This window comes from Branchiostoma belcheri, unplaced genomic scaffold (assembly GCF_001625305.1).
Source record: "Branchiostoma belcheri isolate BF01 breed outbred unplaced genomic scaffold, Haploidv18h27 scaffold4, whole genome shotgun sequence".
NCBI classification, from domain to species: Eukaryota; Metazoa; Chordata; class Leptocardii; order Amphioxiformes; family Branchiostomatidae; genus Branchiostoma; species Branchiostoma belcheri.
The window spans coordinates 1344093-1367381 of record NW_017804020.1 but is presented as its reverse complement, the minus strand read 5'-3'; the positions used below and the strand labels follow the sequence as shown (position 1 = coordinate 1367381).

At 40.3% G+C, this 23289-nt stretch overlaps 1 protein-coding gene across 4 annotated transcripts in view; it reads left to right on the top strand.

Annotated features, from left to right (window-relative positions):
* LOC109477341 (plexin-A1-like) overlaps positions 1-23289 on the top strand; it is a 142523-nt gene that overhangs the window by 3765 nt on the left and 115469 nt on the right. For all 4 annotated transcript variants that reach the window (XM_019778542.1, XM_019778541.1, XM_019778544.1 and 1 more), the window contains exon 2: positions 21151-21263. The gene's annotated coding sequence lies outside the window, so the exon portion shown is untranslated. The remainder of the gene's footprint in view (positions 1-21150; positions 21264-23289) is intronic.

Genomic DNA, 23289 nt, shown 5'->3' with positions numbered 1-23289 from the left:
CTGCAGGTATGAAAGAAGTGTACAATGTATGAGCCTACTTTCTTTAGGTTTTTTATTTAGGTAGTAGACTACTGTAGACTCAGTCTGAATAATGTACCTGATCTCTTTGTAACTTAAGACACTCTTTGAAGTATGTAACACTGACTACAGTATTCACTTGTTTTGATAACAGTATGGTCTAAAGAGGGTTTTGTTCCTTATCATGAGTTGTCAAATATGATTGACAGGTGTTCTATCTTGTGTCAAGCAGCAGGTAGTGGAACTGAACAGGTCATGGCACACCTGTCACAACACCCCTTAGCACACCACAGGCAAATGTGGTTTTGTTGTGAGTGTTATTCCCTGCCCTGTAGTGTAACCTGGGGCTGTTTATTCCTAGACATATTATTGCCCCCCCACACACACACCCAAAGGGATTTCAGTGCAGTAAAACTGGATTTTCATAGTCAATTTTCTTCTTGTTTTTGTAATGTAGTAGTAAGTTAAATCAACCCTATATCATAGGATACTGGTATCTGTAGGGCAAAAATACCATGTCACTGATGGAAAACTGTTTAACTGTTGATTGTTTCATATCATAGCCTTAGGCTGGTTCTAGCATTTATTGGTGGTGCCAAAAAATGAAGGTACTTAGTCTAGTAGCTTGTTACAATGGTTGAGTATGAAATGATAACAAAAATGTGCTAAGAAATGGCAGTAAATGTCAATATGAGACAGATTTTTCATTCAGAACATTTTTTTTGTGTTGCTGCCCTGAAATTGCAATTGAATGCAATTAAACCATAATCTAAGCTTTTACCGGGGGGGATTTATACAACAAGTATTGATTTTATTGCTTGAAAATCATATTACGTGTGGAAAGAGACCCTTCTCATATGTTCCTAGATCAGAATAATGAAATCATTTCTCAGTACTAGGCAATGTGTGGTCTTGTCACTGTTAGGTCTTTGCTGGAGTCTTCAGAAGATCAATGCATTACACACAGTACTGTATCGCATACTAATATTGCTGCATCTGATGGAGTGTCACATAAATTGGGCCATGTCTCTGTAGAATAATGTTATTATGCAAAGAAAAATATATTGGCGATGCATATTGATTATGATGAAAACGGCTGTGGAGTTGCCAAGTCTAATGCGATACGTAACCATTCATTCTCCCTCAGTGTCATTTTCAGAGGCTAGGGTCTGTTACAATGTAGTGCGCTGTGATATAAATTCTATTACATGCGGGAATGTATGGTGTACAATTCAGTATGCCATGCATGAGTATGACACTGCAATATAGAAATTATACCCCACTAGTGCATAATTCAACAGCTGAATGTAATAACTTTCATGTTAGCAATATCACAAGTAGAACACCCAGATATATCCGCAATATGAAGCAGGGTATTTGGAAAACTATTATAATTTATAACCATAACTCAATCGGGTATTGAAATTGAGCATAATATGTTTAAACGTCCAATTATGAGTATGAGATGCTTCTATTGCTGGTACTAGAAATGAGCGAGCAACAAAGCAGGAAGTCGTAAAAGTTTAATGGGTATCAATAATTGCATATGGAATGACTCGGACTGGAGAAATGAGGTAGGAAGATGGACTGTGCAGTAGTTTTTTTATGGAATTGTAAACTATACTTATCTTGTTAGTGGTGCCTCCAAGTCTAGGACCGGATTTACACATCTGTGCAAAAATCCGATGGTATGAAAACTGCGTATGCATGCTGGCGTTTTTTTACGCACGTCTAAAGGTTCACTTTAGACTAGAAACGGTATACCACTCCGAAACCCCTCGAAACGCTGTGCCACCTTAAACGGTTTCTCTTTGGTTTTGGAAACGCTTCCTAAAAACCCATAAAATACCGGGTTTTTTTTGCCTATAGACTGGGAACGGTTACTTAGCCCATCATTTTTCCACCCTGAAACCCATTTAAGTGTTTGTAGTCTAAAGTGAGCCTTTGTGGGCTGGCGTACGATTTGCACGTACATTCTTGACGTATGTCCAAGCAGTCCGATTTACACACAGGAAAAATTTGACACATGCAGTTTTTGTATTCTCGCGTGCGTACGCTTTTTTGGAACTGCTGGGTTCTTGCCTGCGTGTAAATCGGACCTAAGGTCCAGATCCTACCACAGTATCATATGTATGTCGGTGATTAATGGACTGTATCCTACCAGTGCTAATGTGATCATAGACCACAGTTCAGGCTAATCAACTTACAACTCCCTCTCTCTACCTTCAGTGTTTCACCGTGATCCAATTACCATTGGAAATCTTTGATAATTCTATTTGGTTCAAACACAAGAGATCCATCATTGTACCCAAGGGTGCACCACTTGGGGATTGCGAAAATTCTTCTCCATGAATGTAAAGTTTTCGATTACACTTTCAGACATATAAGCCTGATAATCGCCATCCGGCTACCAGTTAACTGAGGATGCCAGAGCATCCCATGTGCATTCCATCACACACACTGGGAAGTAGTGTAACGGCAAGATAACATGTTCACAGTTATTGGATGATAAAATAGCAATGCAATAACTCATAAATACCGTATTGTACTGGGAAATAACCTGTGATTTGCAGCTTCTCTTATTATCCCCGCTTTGTTGTTGTACTTCAAAGCGCTGATGCGTATCTTATGAAAGTATAATCAAGGAGGATATTATGAGATGAAAGTGAACGTTCAGGATGGGAACCGTTTTGTGGTGATCTCTGATCTTCAAAGTGTTTTGGAAGGTTCCAAATGGTAACAGATGGGGGTGAGAAGGTCACATGGTTAGATAAGGACATTGGAAAGTGGTTTGCATTTTCAGTGATGGTGCGATAAAGGATGGCCATTATTATTCTGGTGGAAATCTTGAGCAGACCATACATACCTGCAACAAGCAAAGGGAAAGGCAGGTAAATTAATGGTTCCAGTTTAACCTCTACTATATAAACTACCGTATTTCAGAAGAATTTATAGCCTCTACCAGGCTTCAGAAGTGGCTGTGAAGAGTAGGAATTTGTCAAAAAGATAACATTAGAGGTGTGGCAAATGTACTCCCTTAGTGGACCAACTCCCCTAGCAATACTATCTGTCTATTTGGTCAATTTCTACTCTTCCCAGCTACTTCTGAAGTCCGGTAGAGGCTATAGAAATTATACCAAGGTACGATAGATCCGCGTTTTGCCAACTTTTATGAATTTTTGACAGTCATAAAGCCAGGCCCTAGGCATTATAAAGCATTACTGACACTCGAGTACCCAGCAATAACTGGACTGACCAAAGTGCAAGCCAACTTTTATTGTGGGTCTCCCAAGTACGCAGTAGGAATATTTTACCAAGCATGGCAACCGTCATTTTCACACCTGTTAATCCCAAGGGGTGGAAGTAAACAGATGGAAGAGCAATAAGGCTGATGAAACGTCACTATAATCCATTCTGACAAGGCTGTACAGAGCTGAACTGGTCGGCACTCGGGGCAAGGACAATTTATATTTCATGCAGGTATGAAAGGACACAGGCGCGACTGATAGGATTACAGGCAGCTCACAATGGCTGGAGGAGCGTCAAGGTTATCGGGGGACAAGTTTCCATCTGTATGCAGGCACTGTGTGAAATGTGATACAGACTGTACATGGATGTAATGAAAGGATTGGGGATGTCAATTTTAGGGGCAACTGCAGGCTATGATAGAGTAGAGCAAGGAATAGAAAGTAGTTCAACTACTAGTTGCTGGTTTCAACTTTTAAGAGTAGAGTCCAGTCCAATTTGGACCGCTCCTCTTGCCTTCTCAACCTTCTCTTCAACCATCATAATGGGGTTGTGTGGATCTGTACTTGTACTTGACTGGATGGCTCTCCATGTACATGTACTAATAAAACCTTGCTTTGAAGTCATTTACTGAGGGTACTACCAGGACAGAATCAGTCCACCTTTTGAAAACAAAAATCTTGGACTTTAAGATAAAAAAAACGGACCTTTGAGTGTGCGTGATAAGTTGGAAACCTCCCCTGGCTACAGGCATGATTGCAACTACTCAATAATTTAGGAGGAAAAAGTATAGTTGGTAGAGATCAGGACCAGATTAAGTAAACAGTTAGAGTATACTTTTCTGTTTTCAGAACATGTCTTAGAAACTAAGATCTATAGCAGGCCTAGTCCTTCCTGGTTCAGCCCCAAGGCAACACCAGAGATAGGAATTCTGGTATCCTTGGATTGATGTACTAAACAGGTTGTGGTTTACCCCATGTAGTGTGCCTTTATATTCATCTTTGCAGGAGTGGCACCAACAAAAACAACAATGACAACAACAAACAACATTGTCATCTATAGCCACCTGTGGTGTGTTCATTCTCTGTTTGGGAATTCTGTCCACATTTTCGGGATTTGTAAGAGTTGCCTTTAGGGGGGGCCCCCAAGCCCTTTTCCGTAGAGCGTAATCGGCCGTTTTAATTCTACGTAGAGCGTAGACGGACCCTCTAATTCAACGTAGAGCGTAATTGGCGCATTTGGCGTAGAGCGTAATTCGCTGTTTTAATTCTACGTAATGCGTTGTAGCTATCGGGAATTAACCGTAAAGCGTAATGGATTAATTGTGCGTAGAGCGTAATCCAAGCCGCAAACGGGAACGCAAGTTCCGGGTTGTCGCGGCGCTCGAGGTCTTTCTTGCTCTACCCCCTTCTATACAATCGAACAATCCACTAGACTTGTTCCCAGAGCCATACACAAGAACAAGGCAACACATGGGAATGATCCCACAGTGCGCTGGGTACGAGATTGACCTTACCATCGGTGGAGGACCATTGGCCAAACGCCACAGATGGCCACAGATGAAGAGGGTAGAAGGCCTTAGAACCACATGACTTGTAAGGCCCAATAGGGGCCCTCAAGACGTTTCTTAGCGGGAACATCATTGCTGATCAATGGCCAGGGTAATGGAGGACACTCCCGAAAAGAGCAATGTCATCCCCGTCATTGTGCGGGTGATGGGTAACGCGGGACCGTCAGCAATCGGCAGCTGAGTCGTTTTGACAAATTACGCTGTATTGTTTGCGGCCTTTTCTACCTTCGGACGACAAGCCCACAAGGCTCAAAGGTCCACTTTTTGGTTCACTTTTTATCTAAAGGTCCAAGACTTTTTTTTAAAAGATGGACTGATTCGTGTCACCAGCAAGGCTGGAATCCGTCGTAGGAAAACGGCTCACTTTGTCATTGAAAAAGTTATCTCTGATTTTTTCTTTGAAACCCTCTAAAAACGCAGGAAATGCCATTTCAGAAGGTTCATTTTTCAAAATTTCCCGGGGGAGCATGCCCCTGGACCCCCCTAGGAATCTCGCGCCTTCGGCGCTCGCCTCGCGCCTACGGCGCTCGTTGGTCCACCCCTTCAAAATCCTGGCTACGGCCATGTTACCTCCATTCACGGATCGCCCTCCGATCTTCGGGCGATCGACTCGCGGTCAAGTTGGTACTTGCGGTAATACTGAATACCCCGTTTTGCATTCCATACTTTCAATGTATAAGGAAGCGACCGCCGGTTACTACTTTTAATTCAAGTTATGTCAACTCTACATGTGATAAATCAAAAGGTTTTCACGCAAACATGCAGTTGCTAGGTGATTGAGTTCTGCATAGTGCGTTCGGAATCTTTCGAATTTAGCGTAGAGCGTAGAGAGGCATCCGGAATTCAGCGTAATACGTAGCCGGCTCTCAAAATTTAGCGTAGAGCGTTGTCGGGACCCCCCCTTGGAGGCCCCCTTTAGGGAATTCAACATTCCTTTGGATTCCAGTTGGAAGATACTTGGGAATGGCTAAGTCTCTTATCTGATCCATTCATTTGCCTGTGTCTCCCTGAAGAAAACTCTGAGAACTCTGTACCCTTCAATGGGGGCCCGCAAGCCCTTCTCCGTAGAGCATAATCAGCCGTTTTAATTCTACGTAGAGCGTAGACGGACCGCTCTAATTCAACGTAGAGCGTAATTAGTGCATTTTGCGTAGAGCGTATCCGCCGTTTTAATTCTACGTAATGCGTTGTAGCCACTTGGAATTTATCATAAAGCGTAATCGAGAGGTTTCCGAATTCAGCGTAGAGCGTTGTCGGGACCCCCCCCCTGTTTTGCAGGTCCCCTTCAATGTCAGTTTCAAGACTGACAATATGACTTGCTTAGTTAGTGTTTGTATGTACAGTAAATCAAAGCTTGACAAATTGGTCTGTGTTTACATTGGAAATTGATGATGATGAACGACTTTAAATTCTGTATTGGTATGGTGGCAAGCATAATGCTTCCTCAATTAAGACCCCATTCACATTCAGTTTTACAAAAAATGAATTGAAAAACTGAATGTGAATGGGGTCTAAGTTTTCGAGTTGCAAGGAGCAAAATTTACTTAAAAGTCTGATCTCGCTGATAACCAAGAGCTGTAAACAGTAGCAGGATTATGAGTGGGTTTTGTGATAATGAAAAAGAAAGGCTCTGAGGACAGCCTGTACTCGGGCAAAAGTTCATTTGCCAATTACCATTAGTGACTGTGAAAGATATTGCCTGGGGACACCGAAGTAATCAATCTCAGTTAAGGCTAGCATTAGTGAACTTGAACCCCTAGAAGATGTACCGAGGGCCATGTGCTTAACATAATAGTCTTGTTTGGCTAGAAGGCAACTGTTTTAGATTTAGATTTCACTGGTTCTCTGTTAGTTATAGTCCTGCAGCTGTGCCATTAATTGTGCCTTATAGAGTCCATTCCAAGTCATTGTTTCGAATTTTTTTGAAATGTTTGTAACCCTTTCTAAAAGAATTTCATAGTTTGTAAACATTTCGAACTTGGTTTTAACTTTGTAAACAGTTTTCCCTAATTATAAAACATTCGAAACATTCTAAAAGCTATGTGCGATGTTTCGAAAGAATTGTAATAAAAGAATTCGCGCGAATACCATTTTTTCGAAAAGTTTCGAACTGTTTGTAAATTGGCTAAATGATCTGTGAAATCACTAATCCCCCCTAGCCGACTGGAGCCCCAAAATAGAAAGGACAGGGAGCATCCCGTGGCGAATCTGGCTGCCCGATCCTCAGCGACCAGCGATAATTGTAAACAAACACCCACCCAAACGGCCGCGTGAATCAACTCCAGTGCACGGAACTTGCTCTCGAAAATTTATCAAACCGCTCCGCTTCCACCGCGGCTGCCTTCCCCCCAACTTCAGATCACGTCAAAAAACATCAAGACATGTACATAAGCGTGTTCATATCTTTCATGTTACGGTTAAAACCAAGAACCTCCTTGAGTGAACGTTACAAACACGAGACAAAATAATTCAAAAACAAATCGCAATCAGCAAGATTTCATTCCTGTTTCATTCATCAAAAGTTCTCGTAGATTGTAAAATGATCAATCATCTGTTGTCTCCTCTAGTGTGTCATTTGTAGCGTAACACGGCGTGCCAAAAAAATCAGTCAAAACTATGAAAATCCCGGGATAAAAAACTTGGCAAAAACGTGTTCTCCACATCGCTGTACAAACCATGCGTGCGCCATTTTGATATGTAAATAGCAGCGCGGGATCTACGCTCTCATTGGTTCACCTCACATGACCTGCGTTCCGATTGGATAAGCGGGCGCGGCAGAATTTCTTTATCAGCGAAGAGCCACATTTTCGCTGCTTTCTACGTATTTTCTACGACTACTTAGCAACATCCTATCAAAAAAAGGGTGATAAGACTCTAGAAGAATTGGGACAATTTCTATGCGCCGATTTGTAGTGTAATTTTGTTGTTCGAGCCAGATAAAAATAACCCACGGTACCCGGAAGTCACTGTACCGAGCTGCCATTTCCGCGCTAACAATTTGGCCGGTAAAACACAGAACAGCGCTAGAAATCAAGCCCGATAAATAAGCTGAAGCTTGTGGAAACCGACGAAAATACGAAGAACGCGCCGTAGGAAATGTGTCAAATCGCCCACGGGGCTGACGCTGGTTTCCAAGCGATCCTCGCGTCCAGATGGCCGCGGACGTCCCGCCGCGCGAGGTCTAAACATGAACAGCCGCCTGTGGAGCGGGGATTAGCGCTTGATTGATAACAGGCAATCTTCTTTTCGGAAAATTTCGAAACTTTTCGAATTTCAAATTGTGTTTGTAAACATTTTGAAATTAAGATCCCATTTGATTGCCACTTTCAAAATTTTTGCAAATGATTCTAACATTTTCGAAAACATGCTACTCAGGTTACTTACATTTTCTATAATAATTTCAGAATATTTATAATATTTTCGAATTATTTGAAACTAATTAGAAAATATTAGAAATATGATTTAAAAACCCGCACGGTGACTTGGAATGGACTCTAGCTGCACATGAGTTTATGGATTAAAATCTCGAAAGGGGAAAAAAAAACACATGAACACTATCGGCACAATAGAAATTGCTACACTGTAGCATGCCAAAAATTTGCTATAATTTCATATCTGCAATACAAAAAACATTCTGGATGAGGAGATCTGTTTGACATTGACATTTACTGCAATTTCTAACCAAATTTTTGTCATAATTTCATACTTGAAGTATTTAAAATAGCCCCAAAACAAGCTACGTAAGGAATGCTCTTTTTTGGGTACCACCAGTAAATACAATATAGCTAGAACCAGCCTATGATACGAAACAAGTAACTGTTTTCTGTCAAGCAACATTGCATTTTTGTCTCAAAGATATCAGTATGCTATCCGATAGGGTTGAAGAAAAAAAAATGACCGAATAATTGACTTCTGAGTTTCTTTTGCTTTTACTTCCCTGAAATCACTGACAAGAGGAACAGGTAATAGTATTCCTGTGGCCTCCCCTGAAACCATGCCCATTCTCAGTGTGCTGTGTTTAATTTGTGGGCACCTTTGACCCACCCTGGGACTAGTTAGTACCAGGAGATGATGTCCTGATGAAGACCTGCCCAGAGGAAACTTGCCAGGCTGTCTGCTGGACCACCTTTTGAAGCCTTCAACAGTTCAACTGCATGGATGTTAGACCAGTGAGTGTGTGCAGGCTTGGCAAGACTTGGATGTCAGAATGTACTGTGCCTGCGCGAAACCTGTACTATATTGTGCATAGCACTTCTACAGAACGTCTTGGTCAAGGTCATATTCATGTATTTCAAGCTAACATCCCATTTATATTTTTCAAACTTTGTGTCGTAAAGATATTGTTTGCAATGGGCAAATTTCTCTTGTAACATTGACCAAACATCCTACAAAAACTGTGAAAAATCCGGGGGTCGCACAGGCGCAGTACATTCTGCCAACGTGCTAGTGTCTGTCTATATAGACCTAGTACAGAGACCTTTGTCTTTGCAAGCCAAACTCCCATTAATGGTTATAACCTGCACAATTTAACGGGTCCTCGGAATACCGATAGCAAGCTGTTGCCCATCTCAATATAGATTCATAGTGTGGGACCCACCAGGCCACCCATTTAAACTACCTGGGACTAAAATCAGGACCACATGTGGGAGAAATTTACTGCCAGAATTGAAATGAACACTAGGTAGACATAAAGCACACTGGTGTATGAAGGGTGATTATTGCCTGGGCTTAGACCCAACTTCCATGCCGGCAAAAAAGTGATGGTACACTTGCGGCAGCGAGCATACGAAAACCACATGTATAAAGTTTTTCCTGTGTGTAAGACCCGGTTTACACGGCGACGAAATCCGTGCGTACGAAAATGGCGTACGCAAATTTCGTACGAAAATTGCGTACGGAAAGGTTTTCCCTCCGTGTAAACAGGTCCCAATTTGCGTACGCAAGTTTCGTACGAAACGGTGTTCCCGGCGCAACGGGAGTCCCCAGCGGTCCCGCTCGCTGCGTGTAAACAGAAACAAACGTAAGCTCGCGTGCGTACGCAATTTTCGTACACAAGGATTTTGTCGCCGTGTAAACCGGGTCTAAATTCGCCTACATTGACATATGTCAAAGAATGTAGGTACAGATCGTATGCCTGCTTTCAAGGTAACATACAATTAATCTAAACATTCGTTCTTGACGTACGTCAAACCAGACCGATTTACCTGCAGGAAAAACTTGACGTACACAGCTTTCGTATGTCAGGTTTTTATCCGTGAGTAAATCGGGTATTAAAAGGAGGTATTCTCTCTTCATGATAGGGTTGTTCTGAGATGCTCTACTTGTCGTGTGGACACAAGTGTGCTGACTGTCTCATCAGCAGTAGTCAGGGCTAGCAGGTGCCTGCTCAAACACTGAGGCTTTTGTTCTGTCATCCTTGTAACCACAGACACTGGGGGTTATTCCTGTAAATCTCATCACTCAACATGATAGTCAATAGCTCTTTCTTCATCTCATTTAACCCTCTCCCTGCTGCGTAAGCTGTAACCAATAGAGAATTGTTAGCCAAACTGCTACTTCAGTGTTCTAAAGGTTAATATACTTTAACTTTGATGGTCATTTTCTATCTCTCATAATAATCTTTATCAAGGTTAGGCAAACTGATAAAATAATGATAATAATTTACTGCAAATGATGTTTTTAACTGTTGTGATTCTTATTACCGTCTTGATAGACTTTGTGTGGTAAGGTTTTATGGTTGTATACTTTTATGCATGTATCTATTTGCCACAGGTTCCCAGAAGGAAAATGAAACACCTCCCTTTGGTCATAGACAATGCAAAACTGATTTACAGTAAAATCCTGAATGAGGTCATTTGCGGTGGTTAACTATGACCCGATTTACTTGCGGGCATAAACCTGAAGATTGAAAACTTTGTATGGGTGCAAGCAAGTCAAATTTTACCTGCTTGGACATATGTAAAGAACATGCATCCAGATCATACGCCAGCCCTCAATGTAATACGTTCTTGATGTATGTCAAAGCAGTAAGAAGTTTTCGTATGCTTGTGTCGTGCACAGGTTTTTGCCCACATGTGTAAATCTGGTCTATGCTACTTAAACATTTGTCAATAGAGAAGAATATTTTTCCCCGTCATAAATTTTCACCTGTTCCCTGTCATTCATACAATATATCACACTCAAGTCGTCTTTGCCTTGATAATCATCAAATAAAGTATTATTAATATCCTTTCAAGAGGTAGCATATACATGTAAAGAGAAGGATCAAATTTCCTCATACTGGCCTTAGTTTAAGCTTGGCAACATAATACTTCTCCCTACAGTTGACACTTCCCTGTGAATTAACCAAGCAGAGGTTTGGGTTTTGGCTTATTTTTGGCATGTTTTTAGGTTTTTTTCGGGGTTTCTTTTTTGCACTGGAATCTTTTTTTTTTACATTGGGTTGATGTAAAAAAAATTCCAGTGCAAAAGGAAAACTCCATTGAAAAAACCTAAAAACATGCCAAAAATAAGCCAAAACCCAAACCTCTGCTTGGAGAGTATGATTTAACAGTCATAGGAAATGATTGGCAGTCTGATGACATCCCCGGAGAAAGGGGGGTTTAACATGGATCAGTAGTCCTACAGTGTGACATGTATACATTAGACATGAAGGTCAAGCCAGTTGGGATATTGTGGAAAGGTATACTGAGCCCTTTTGACAGATTTATTCCGAAAAGCTGGGGGGGAATTAACCAGGGGATAAACGTAATTAGCCTTGTGTTTGAATGTGCACACACAGTGTAATGTGAAGTCCAGGGGGAATATAAAGCTGGTGAAATATGGGGTAAACATGTTTTTTTGTAATAAATGACTGTAGGAAGGCAAAATGACAAGAAAAAAAATTACACTCAGGTTAGGTGTTGGAAATTAAAGTTCAAACTTGCCTCATAAAGTTATTGATTTCTATAGAATTGGAAGCTTTTTTCAGTTTCAATGTCGGCTACATAATTACTTGCAATAACAGGCAAGCCAGGAGATTTAGAACATATACTCCAACAACAATATTAAAATTATTTTCAAGTACCCAAATGCATGCATATCCTGGCCTTGAAAGTTGGTATACCAACATAATGAACTTTCAAGGCCAGGATATGCATGTATTTGGGTACTTGAAAACAATTTTAATATTGTTGTTGGCGTATGTGTTCTAAATCTCCTGGCTTGCCTGTTATTGCAAGTAATTATGTAGCAGACTTTAAAACTGAAAAAACTCGAAAATCCGGAAATTTTTGTAGAATCTATTCCATCCTGTGTTTACAATGAAAATTTACTAGGAAAATTCCATTTCCTCAGTGTCCTAGGGAATAAGACCAGGTACTGTAACTTGTAGCTTTTTACCATCTTGGACCCAATTTACATGTGGGCAAAATAACTGTGTATTGTCAGATTTTTCCTGTATGTAAATCGGCCTGCTTTGACATACATAAAGAGCGTACCTTCAGATTATACGCCAGCCCTCGAGGTAATGTAAATCAGTTCTTATCAGCTATCTATCTTTCAGCCTGATTTCTCAGAAAAATGTTATTGCAGCCATCACATGAACACTAAACCCTATCAGTGCTTCAGATCTGTGTGAAAGTGTCATAAAGAGTCACAGTTGTGGAAGATAACATCTTATATGTGACAGCCACAGTTTCATTGTACATTTGCATTGCTACTAAGCCTAATGCTAGTTTAGCCTCAGGAGTTAGATATTAGACATCCAGGCCCCCAAACTGACCTGTGCGATAGAGCTTAACAGATTGTAACATGTAAAGCTACCTTTTTTTCTAACCATGGCAAGCTAGAAATTGTACTTGTACATGAAAAGTAACAAGAGAACTAGAAAGGTAGCATTTGCAAAGCAAAAATGCATAATGTTTACCTTCGCATATGGTCTGCTCTGTTAATTCTTGCTCAAACACATTCATATATATGGTCAGACAGGTGTCTAAATCCCTTCTGCTGTAACATTGCAACATGATGTAACCGAACACCAGTTACCATGGTGACAGACAGTCTGGTTTAGGTCATTGACCTTGTTGTTTTGGAGAAGAATCAGTAAATATAATGATATCATAAATGGCTCAGACATGCCTTTTACTATTTTCATCGGTGCACATGCCTTTTTTGAACACTCCCTTTTTAGATGGGCCTAGTGCTGATTTACACCAGATAATTCAAACAAGAAGGTTGTTAGAACAGGGTCAATGATTTCATAGGCCTGAAGCCCTCCAGCACTAACTACTGCTTGACAGCGTTTATGACTTCATAACACCAGGGAATTACTTTATAGGGTACTCATTAATGGTCTAAAGGGAGGGGATGTCATTATCTCTGTGAATGGAACTGATATGGAAGACATAAAACTGTCTTTTTATAGTCTTCATCAGCATGCATATGTCCGCAAAGTGTGTGCACCGAATATATTCAATCCTTGAATGTCAAGATGATACAGTATGTAGTTTATTGGTGCCACATTTTTAAGTTCAAAATTGTTTTCACTCACTAAATTTTCTGCTGAATCGAACAAGGAGTCACTTTTTTTGTGCAAAACATATCCTACTCTAATGCCCATTTCTATATTATGGAGATTTCAAACGTCAGATTTATATAGACATGCCCAGAGACAAATCCATTAAGATGTTTCTATGTTCCTGATTGATGTAATTTTCCAGTCTGCAATGCCCTGTCCATATGTATTTGGGTGGTTGTGGATCTATACTTGTGTGGGTGTGAATGGAAAGACAGATCAGCAGCAAGAAAAATCATGAATTCTCTAGACAGCAGTATATTCTGCATATGGGATAGCGGCATACAGCTTATATGCACATCGGGGCAAAAACCCGCACGCAAGTGTACAGAAACTGCACACGTCAAATTTTTCCTGCATGTAAATCAGCCTGCTTTGTACATCAACAATGTACCGTATTTTCAGATTGTACCTTGAGGGCTTGCGTATGATCTGAGTGTACACTCTTGACATATGGCAAAGCAGACCAATTTACATGCAGGAAAAATTTAGAACGTACACAGTTTTCGTACTCTCTAAGCTGTACATGGCTGGATATCAGGCTATCGATACTACATTTTGTACCATATGCCATAGAGCCTTGCCATAGATTATCAGTCATTGCAATAATGTTTCTATTTTGTTACCAAAGTTCAATCCTAATGTTTGGAGAATTCTTTTGATTCCACAGAAAGGTTGTTCAATATTTTCCCATGTAAGATGTAAGCCCTGACTTGCACTTGGCAGCAGTCCTGCCCCCTGGCACTACCAGGTACTGGTGGATCGTAATCACTGTGGAACAACTGCCAAATTTGGTTCCATCCTACAAAAGTTTACTCGGCCCCAGAGGCGCGGAGCAAGTGATAACAAGGCTGCGTGATCGTAAGGTCAAAGTCATCCCTTTGTCTCGGAGCACCCTGTTATTTCACCGTTGTTGCCCATACGTTCGCGCCACCAAAAATCAATGAAGGGCAAGGCCATGTTTCCATTTGCTTCTTACGGAAAGATCGAAAAAAGAAAGTATCCACTCCCAAATTCCATTATGCTTCCCTTATTGATGTCAATGGTTGATCACTGGTTATTTTCCAGTAGAGGTATTCAATCAAGAGAGATGTCATTCAAGTGTTCGCTAGGAGTTAGTTCGATTGTGTGTTTTTTCCTGTATAACAGGAGGATGTGGTGTACACAAAGGAAAGAGCCTTGGCCTGCAGAATGTAAAGGAAGAAAAAGTTATTGGAGATCCGCCAACTTTGATGTTCCTATCTGTTGGGCGCAGAACTTCCTTGAATTATTTACGGCTGTTCAATGAACGCAGCAACCTCAGCAGTCTGTCCCTTGCACAATGAACATGATGTTGTTCTTGTTTGGGATGTCATATGGATCTTGGTTTTGAACTGGAAGTTACAAGTTCAACTGTTGCAGGTGTATAACTTATAAGTATGAATACATGCTGCACATGGCTTAGAACAGGTGCTATACTGGTAGTATAGTAGCTGCATTGAGGTTGTGGAATGCCCCTTGACTGATCAATGTTGCTTGTGTCAGTAGAACTGTGTGACTACCCAAGCAGCTGGATATCCTTTATAAACATCAGTGCCAGTTGGGGATCAGTGTGTGTATTCTCTGTAGAGAGCTATCTGCTATCTGTAAAGTTTAGGGAATGCTGGGGGACTAGACCACCAGCCGGGAAGCCAACATGCCCACCAACTACTAGTATCTGAAATTTCAGACTTGTCCACATCTGTTACATCCAGTTTCCTGTGTTTTTTCCTGGGGGAGTCTTCAAGCTAGCAAAGATCCTAAACGTTTGTGAATCCGCTGTAGAGAAATGTCAGGAAGGACACAGATGCCTCCACCTGTTGCTGACACAGTTTAGTGGATCTATGCTTTTTTTTACAAGGTGTCAAGTACAAGCACTGACTGATCAGGGACTTTCAAGGTAGTATTCAGTCTACCTTTATATGCAAGCAGAATGATAATGAAAAACCGTTTTTCAACTCAAAAAGAAATTGATTATTGACTCATCAGAATTTTTAACTGGCCCTCATTAGCTATCTAGTGGGTCAATTCCTTTTTGAGTTGAGGAACAGTTAAATTTTATAATTTACGAATGATTTAGATAAGAATTCACATTTAACTTTTCATATTGTAATTTACAAACTCCTTGTACATGTACCTTGTGCCTTGGTTACCAACTCAGATGCACTTGAATGCTAAGCAGAAAAAGTATTTCAATGATTTATATAACAGACGTAAGACTCTACTCTACTGCACTCAATAGAAGTTGTTTCTCTTCCACCCACACAAGTTCCAGGTTCCTGTTTTTAGTCCCCCCCAGGACAGATTAGCAGTGAATAGCAAACTGGAAAACCAATATCCTGAGTGGCCTGATGGACAGGCTGTCAGCAGACATCAGGCCAGGGGAGTTAGTCTGTTACTGACAGGTGCAGATGGGACAAGCCAAACCATCTGGAGGACCTCAATAGTTTTACTCCTTCTGCTGAAAGTAGGCATGGAAACAGGCCTCCGGGGTTTTAACTCTTACAAGGATCCATGGACTTCGTCCAGTGTAAATACTTCTCTATCCCTTCTTCTGCACTTTGGTATGGTGTGATTAATAGGGTAATACATAAACTTGATAGTTGTTCCTTTTCAATTTGGCAAAGTCGATAGAGGCTTTGTTGAAAACTAACTTATCTGTTGTTATTGATTGTGTGTTGAACTTCTTGTTAAAATGTTTTGTATTTGAATTTGAGCTCAAAGTTGATTTGTAGAGGAATTGTATAATCCTGTTATGTACAATAAAGTCATATAGGACTTGGTGGTCTTTTGGGACTTATTGACAGAGAGAAAGAGAAATTTCAATATTGACTATGCCATGCTCTTGACTTGTAACTGACATGTCTTGCAAATACACCCAACTCGATGCATATTTGTTACGCCTCCATGGTATCTTTTCAGAATTTCATCTGTATTTTGTATTAAGTGTAAAATTGATTTTTTTTCCTGTCTATAGTACATTGTAATTTAAACTCTTTGCAGTTTACACACGTGGTAGAGATAGAACTATAGTTTACCTGAGGCAAACCCCACCTGTGTGGGCAGGACAGGTACATGTTTCATCCTGACAGATGAGTCAGACAGGACATGACAAGGTGACTGACTGACTGGCCGCCACTCAACCATGGAACACCCAGGAAGGGCAAGGACCCTGGGGGGAAAGGGCAAAGGTCACATCATCATCATCAGGGCAATGGAGCGTAGGGGCTGGTTTTGTACATAATGTAGCAATTGTTTTTTTTTTTTAGTGCTTTAACAAGCGTGAGTTGTGCACTTTTAATCTCCAAGCAGATGTTTGGGTGGCCGCAAAAAAGACAGTATCAAATTTGGATGGCAAATGGATTCTGTCTGCCTAAGGGATACTGCCTGGCCTATTTGATACCGTCTTTTGCGGATACCCAAATATCTGCTTGGAGATTTTGGAGCACTTCAACAAGCAAGATGTATGGCTTGACTTCGGAAGAATCAAAATGTTGCTTTTGATTTTGATATATGGTTGTGTCTTCCAATCTTCTGTTCTAATACAACAGCATTTGCTAATTGATTAAGTTTTAGATTATCTTCCACATGTTGGATTCATTGTACTTGTTTCATGGCTGGAATTAACAAGTGCATCCTGTGACTGTTAGGGCCTCTGGGTTTTTATGTTTCCACGCCTGGCCCCCTAAGACATATTGGTACTGGTAGTGTTCCTTATGACTTGTACACCTGTATAGGTGCATGACCTACACTTGCCTCAAGAGATTTGCTCAGCAGAATAGGCAAGCACTAGGGAGAAGAAACCTTCAAATACAGCTGTCTCTTCACGTTTCCTGACTTCTTCAGTAATCCCCGGGCTCCAGACCCAGTAGATTTCAAGGATGTTGTCCAACCACAAGTGAACAAATACAGATCTCAGGTGGTCTGCACTCAGTCAATGGAACTCTTCATCATATGTCCCCCACAGGGCATCATGGTTGAAAGGGTAATTTGTTGCAAGGGACCATTTTTTTCTTACTGTAGGAGCTGACAAGTAAGCTGACTGATTATCTCAATAGTTTTACATACATGTAAGGAGATATATTCAGAATTTTTTCATCAGTTACTGTAAATCACTTTATATTCGCGGTAGCAAAATTTTGCGGTGGTCTCAGAGAAAAAATGACATGTTCGCGGAACTATATGCAAAAGAAGGAAAGTCGGGAATTACATGTTTGCGGTATTAAATGATAAATTCGCAGTACTGTAAATAGCTTCATAATCACGATAGCAAAACTTCACGGTCTGAGAAAAATGGACATGTTTGCAGAACTATTTGCAGAAGACAGAAAGTCGGCAAATTATATGTTTGCGGTATTGAATGATAAATTCACAGTACAGAAGTGACCACGAATATAAAGTGATTTACAGTATTCCAGATATCATATAGAAGATATCTATTTTTAGTCCAGCTTCATCAAAGTATCCTTTATTCTGTCAGCAAAAAGAATAGTCCCCAGCTGCATAAGAAATGCTGGGTAGGTCCAATTTTCAGCATGCCTGGACTGTACCTCCTGACACAGGTGTCAATAGGGAACACTTGGCTGGTTCTGGTGGGTTGTTGCTCCTGGACCCAGACAGATCAATTAGGTGTGGTGCAACCTTACACCTTATCACATCACCCCATCACTACTGCCAAGGTCATGGGCCACTCTTATGAATACCACAACGATATGTTAACATGTCAGAATTTTTAATGGTATGATTATGAAGTGTGGGAGCATTTTCTTTTGTTGAGGCCATGTTGATTTAATTATTTATGGATGACATACGCATGCATTAATTTTTGTCCATATAAAGCATCTGCAAAATGAGCAAATATATGTAAATTGGAAAAAAAATTGGAAAATGATACTATTGTTGCAGAATGCCAAATTCAATTCCAACGGAAAACAAGACAATGACTTTATTGTGAAGAAATGAAAATGAAGAGTCTATTTTTCGCCATACCATACTGTGTGTCATTTCTTCAACCTTCATGACAAACCATGTAAATTTTATCATGAAGGCAACTTTTTTTATGCCAATTTTTTTTTATTAGCTCATCCATATAATCCATACAATTTCAGACTGGTTTATAGGTCCTGCTAACCTAATAATTGATCTTATACAATGGTGATCTCTAGCCAGGTCTGTCCCAGTCATCCATGTACAAAACACCTGTTTATGGATTCAGAATTCAGACAGGCTTTTTACAGAAAACATAAATTTCCCAATCATTTTGTATGCAGTAAATCTTGTGATAGAATCTTTTGATAGAATTTTAGATTATCATTTATGAATAATCACACGGTTATCCCCTATACGAAACATCCCTGAAAGACATTAAAAGACAGTGTAGAAGGCTAAATCATAGCATAGGGGCTACTATGCTTAAACACCCTAGTGAGAACACTGATGCAAGAATGGCTTTTTAAAAAACTTTCAGAATGCTCAGACTCAGATCAACCCGAGATCACTCACTCACTTAGTCTGGCGTTGATCGACATCTAATCTTGCATTTTATGGTGTGGTCTTGATCCCCTTTTAGAGGATAAAAATAAACGGCAATGATGAAGCTTGACCTGGCGGGACCTCATTGCCCTCCTTTATTGGCCAGCCTGTAATTTAGCAGGTGTTCAGGACAGAAATTCTCATAACCTAGGATCAAATATACCTAGGAGTATAATTGCTGTTGATGACTAGAGGGCCATTAAGAGAGGTGAGGTGTTTGGGGTGTCGGTGTGAAGTATTGTAATCATCAGGTGAGTCAACCTGGTTTGACCCCTGCGTCTGCGTTAATGGCAGGTTACCGAGAAGGGCACCGAGTTTGGCAATTTCCGAGTTAATGCGCGAAAGTTCACCTGGTGATGATTGCATAATGCGGTGCCACGGCCTTTTCACTGTACGTACAGTCCCCTGCTTATTGATTGAGCTTGGCTTTCACTGCTGGAAATGGCACGTATTTGTTCGTATTATTATGAAAGTTCAAATGGTGCTAAAAGGTTGAAGGGTGATGACAATGACAAAGCAATGGTAGTATTATGATGTATTAACAGTCAATGTGATTGAAGTAGTCATTCAGCTTTGGAAATGGCAGTCTCCAAAGTCATTCTGTTAAATGGTTTAAACTATTTATGGCATAATTATAATCAGCCTCTTTTATTTGTCTTCAACAAAAGAAGTCAAACCCAGTAGTTTTTGACTAGTAGTTTCTTAGTAGTTATCAGTAGTTCTATGTGTACTAATTGTTTTTTATACCAAATGTTTCTTCTGTTCCTGCAATTACCCCTTGGCATGAATTTGCAATAAAACATTATTTTATCATCTATTGCAAGTGCAGTCTAGTAACATGGTAAGTAATAACACATCTATGAAATTTTGAAATACAAGAAGCAACAAATCCCAAAGAGGAAGGCATGATAGACCAGATAAAAGATGAATTACCCTGTTTTTATTCATTCATAGCTTTTTATGACCTCTGTACCCTGGAATATACAAGCATGGTTGAGGCCTAAGCTATAAAATCTCCCATACATCCTTCAGTTAAGGGCATGGCATTGCATATAGTCAGACTATGGGAATAAACTGTTTTATGTCCAATACTACATCAGTTGCAGATTGTTTTTTAAAACAATTAAGGCCACACCAATTTATTTTCTTGGTTAACGGATTCGCCGCTTCATTTTTTTCCTGACTTGCAAATAAAAATAAAAATCCAGAATCAACAGCAAAATGCTCATATTTTGCCCTGAACAGTTGAAAACAGACCTTTTCATCCTAGTTGTTACAGTTATTCCATCTTTCAATGCAATGGTATCATTAAAAGTTCAAATTCATTGTTTAAATTTTGGACCAGCCTGGTGTGTTGACTTCATGGCTCCAATCGTACCATTTTGGGCCATAACACGATGCCTAGGCCTGTTTTTATTTTTTTTTTTTTCGCCCGCCCGCTACACTATTTTTCTAGAAAAATCCGTTAACCAAGAAATTAAATTGGTATGGCCTAAAAACTTTTTTTTAAAACTTAAAAGTGAGCATTCCAAACATGAGAAATATTTTGCAGTTTTCTTACAGTTTCAGTTTGAGAGTATTATTCTAAAACAGTATCATGGTTTCTTTTGTGTTTCTCGGTCAACAAGTTTCACTTCTTCATTTTTACACAATTACTCAGGAGGCAAGTTCAAACCTGACATCTGGATAGTTTCGGGTGTTTATAATGCTGAAAGTGTCATCATAGGAGATTCCACTAATCATAATTATAACCTTTGTCTATCTATGATAAGCTTTGAGTGAGAGTGCAGATAAATATCATAACCTTACTGTATGAAAAGTGCATAATTCATTTGCAATTATAAACATGGCAGAGTTTGATTGGTCGCACTATGGTTATTTATTTATTTATTTATTAATTCATTAAACTTCTCAAAATGGAGGTGGTGACAAAACAGGTGGCAACTTCTGTTAGTTTTCTCCCCTGCAAGGTGAAAATGAAAGTCATTGAATGACTAACCTTGCAATATTGACTTTGTGATAGACTACCGTACAATGTGAAACGTTGGGACTTTCTACACGAGTAGGTGTTTTGACTATGACATCACTTCCTGTATACATAGAACGATATTCAGTCATTTGGGTGTGGACATACTGTTGGCACACAGAACCACATGCACATGACCCCGTAGCACAAGTGTAATCGTCCCAATCTCTTTTCTTCCTTGTACAGATCCTGGCTGTGAGTTGTTTCCTGTATCCAGTCCAGGCTTTTCTTCATTGACTTTAGAAGGAAGAAGTCTGCAATCAGGAGACTTACAGCTATAAGGAAAGATCAACCCTCAGGTGAGAAAGTATCTAGTATTACCGTACAGTACTTTTGGTTTTGTTGTCCCTTGACTTGGAAAGAGAAAAGTTTTATTTTATTAACTTCATATAGCATTAGCAGTTGGACTGCCAATGGTAGAGAGAATAGTGTCAGTGTACACTGAGGAAAGAATTAACCTTGAATAGAGTTCTTTATTGCAAGTTCATGCCTGAGGGCTAATCGCAAACAGACATTGACAAGAACAATGAGTACAGAATGTAGTGGTATAAAACTATATGCTGACATGAAGTTATAACTTCTCCACATTTCTATGATAATCTATCTCTAATGGTAACTATAGCTTCTAGGAGTTTCATAGTCCTCTGTTGTAGGAAGGAAAATGTCAAGTATCACCTGAGTGTTCTTGTGCTAGGATTTTGACATTCATATGGAATCATGAACATTACTAGCTGCAAACTTCCTGATAATTTAGTCTCATAGTATGCAGAAACTTGTGGTTAAGTCATGATTTCTTCCTTGTTGAAGAGGAAGTTGTTAGACAAAATCGTTGTCTGTGTTATTTTTGGAAATCACGTCAACTTGGAAATGTTGGAAAGACATTATACAGCAAGTCTGCATTACAGCTAATGGACTGGAACTGCTGACTAGCTGGGTCCCCTCTTGTAGATTCCAGCATTTCATCAGCAACATTAAATCTTGAGGCACCCACACAATCTTCCCATGTGACCTTGGGGTGAACTTGAGTAGGTTGGCAAGTTTCCAACAAGTGTCCTGGTACAGCAAGGGAAGCTGTTAATGTTACATGGACCATGTCTGCATGTAATAATCATCCTACTATTCAACATGCAGTGGTGAATTCATGAAGTACGAGGGGTGATCAAAAAGTTCTCGGCCTCACCTAGAAAATAAAGGTCAAACTCCTATTCTTTGGTATGACTGTATACTATGACGTCTTACATCACTGCACACAAGAATTCAATTTTTTTTATTCATTAATGAGCACGTGACGCCCCGTGAAAATGGGGTGGGTGAGGGCAAATCACAAAATGGCCGCAAAAGAAGGGTGTGTTCTGATCAAGTGTATCGATAAAAAAGGATGTCTCCTAAGGACATCCATGAAGACATGGTGAAGACACTTGGTGACGACTCCCCTTCTTATTTAAATATAAAGAATGGGGTTACTAGCTACAAGCGCGGCAAGGAGAGCACAAAAGATGAACATAGGTCAGGATGCCATAAATCAGCACCACGGACAATCCAGTTGAGGCCATCCATCACATGGTAGTGAATGACAGATGTGAGACTGGCCAACATGTAGCAGGTTCTTTGGCCTGTGTTATGACTCAGTTCACAATGTTTTGTCGAACAACCTGGGGATGAACAAACTGTCTGCATGGTGGGTGCCTCGAATGTTTTCTGAACATCAGAAGTTAAACAGGCTGGACATTTCAAGGAACGAATTCAGTCCAATCCATGCAATGTCCTCAAAACATTTGTCACCCAAGATGAGCTGGGTTCACCACTTTCACCCCGAAATAAAACAACAGAGCAAACAATTGACGAAGAATTTTTCCCGGCCCCCCAAAGAAGTTTTAGCGAGTTTCGTCCGTTGACAGGTTTTTGCCTCTGTTTTCTGGGGCAGCAAGGTAGTAATCATGATTGACTACCTGCGAAGGGGTTAAAGCATCAATGGGGAGTACTATAAAACAGAATTACGACATTTGAGGGCAACGATCAAAGAGAAAAGGAGAGGAAAGTTCCGAGCTGGCGTGCTGACAATGCACCTGTTCACACAGCACAGGGGTCAGTGACAGCAGCAAACGAATTTGGGTTTGCAGTCTAACCCCACCCTTCCAAATCACCTGACCTAGCACCCTTGGACTTCTACCTATTTCCTAAACTCAAGTTCCACTTACGTGGTCAACGTTTTGATGGTAATGATGACGTCATCTATGCGGTATAGGCCTATCTGGGGGCTCCAGATGTAACCTTCTTCCACAAGGGGAAAACAAAACTGGAACATCACTGGACCAAGTGCATTGC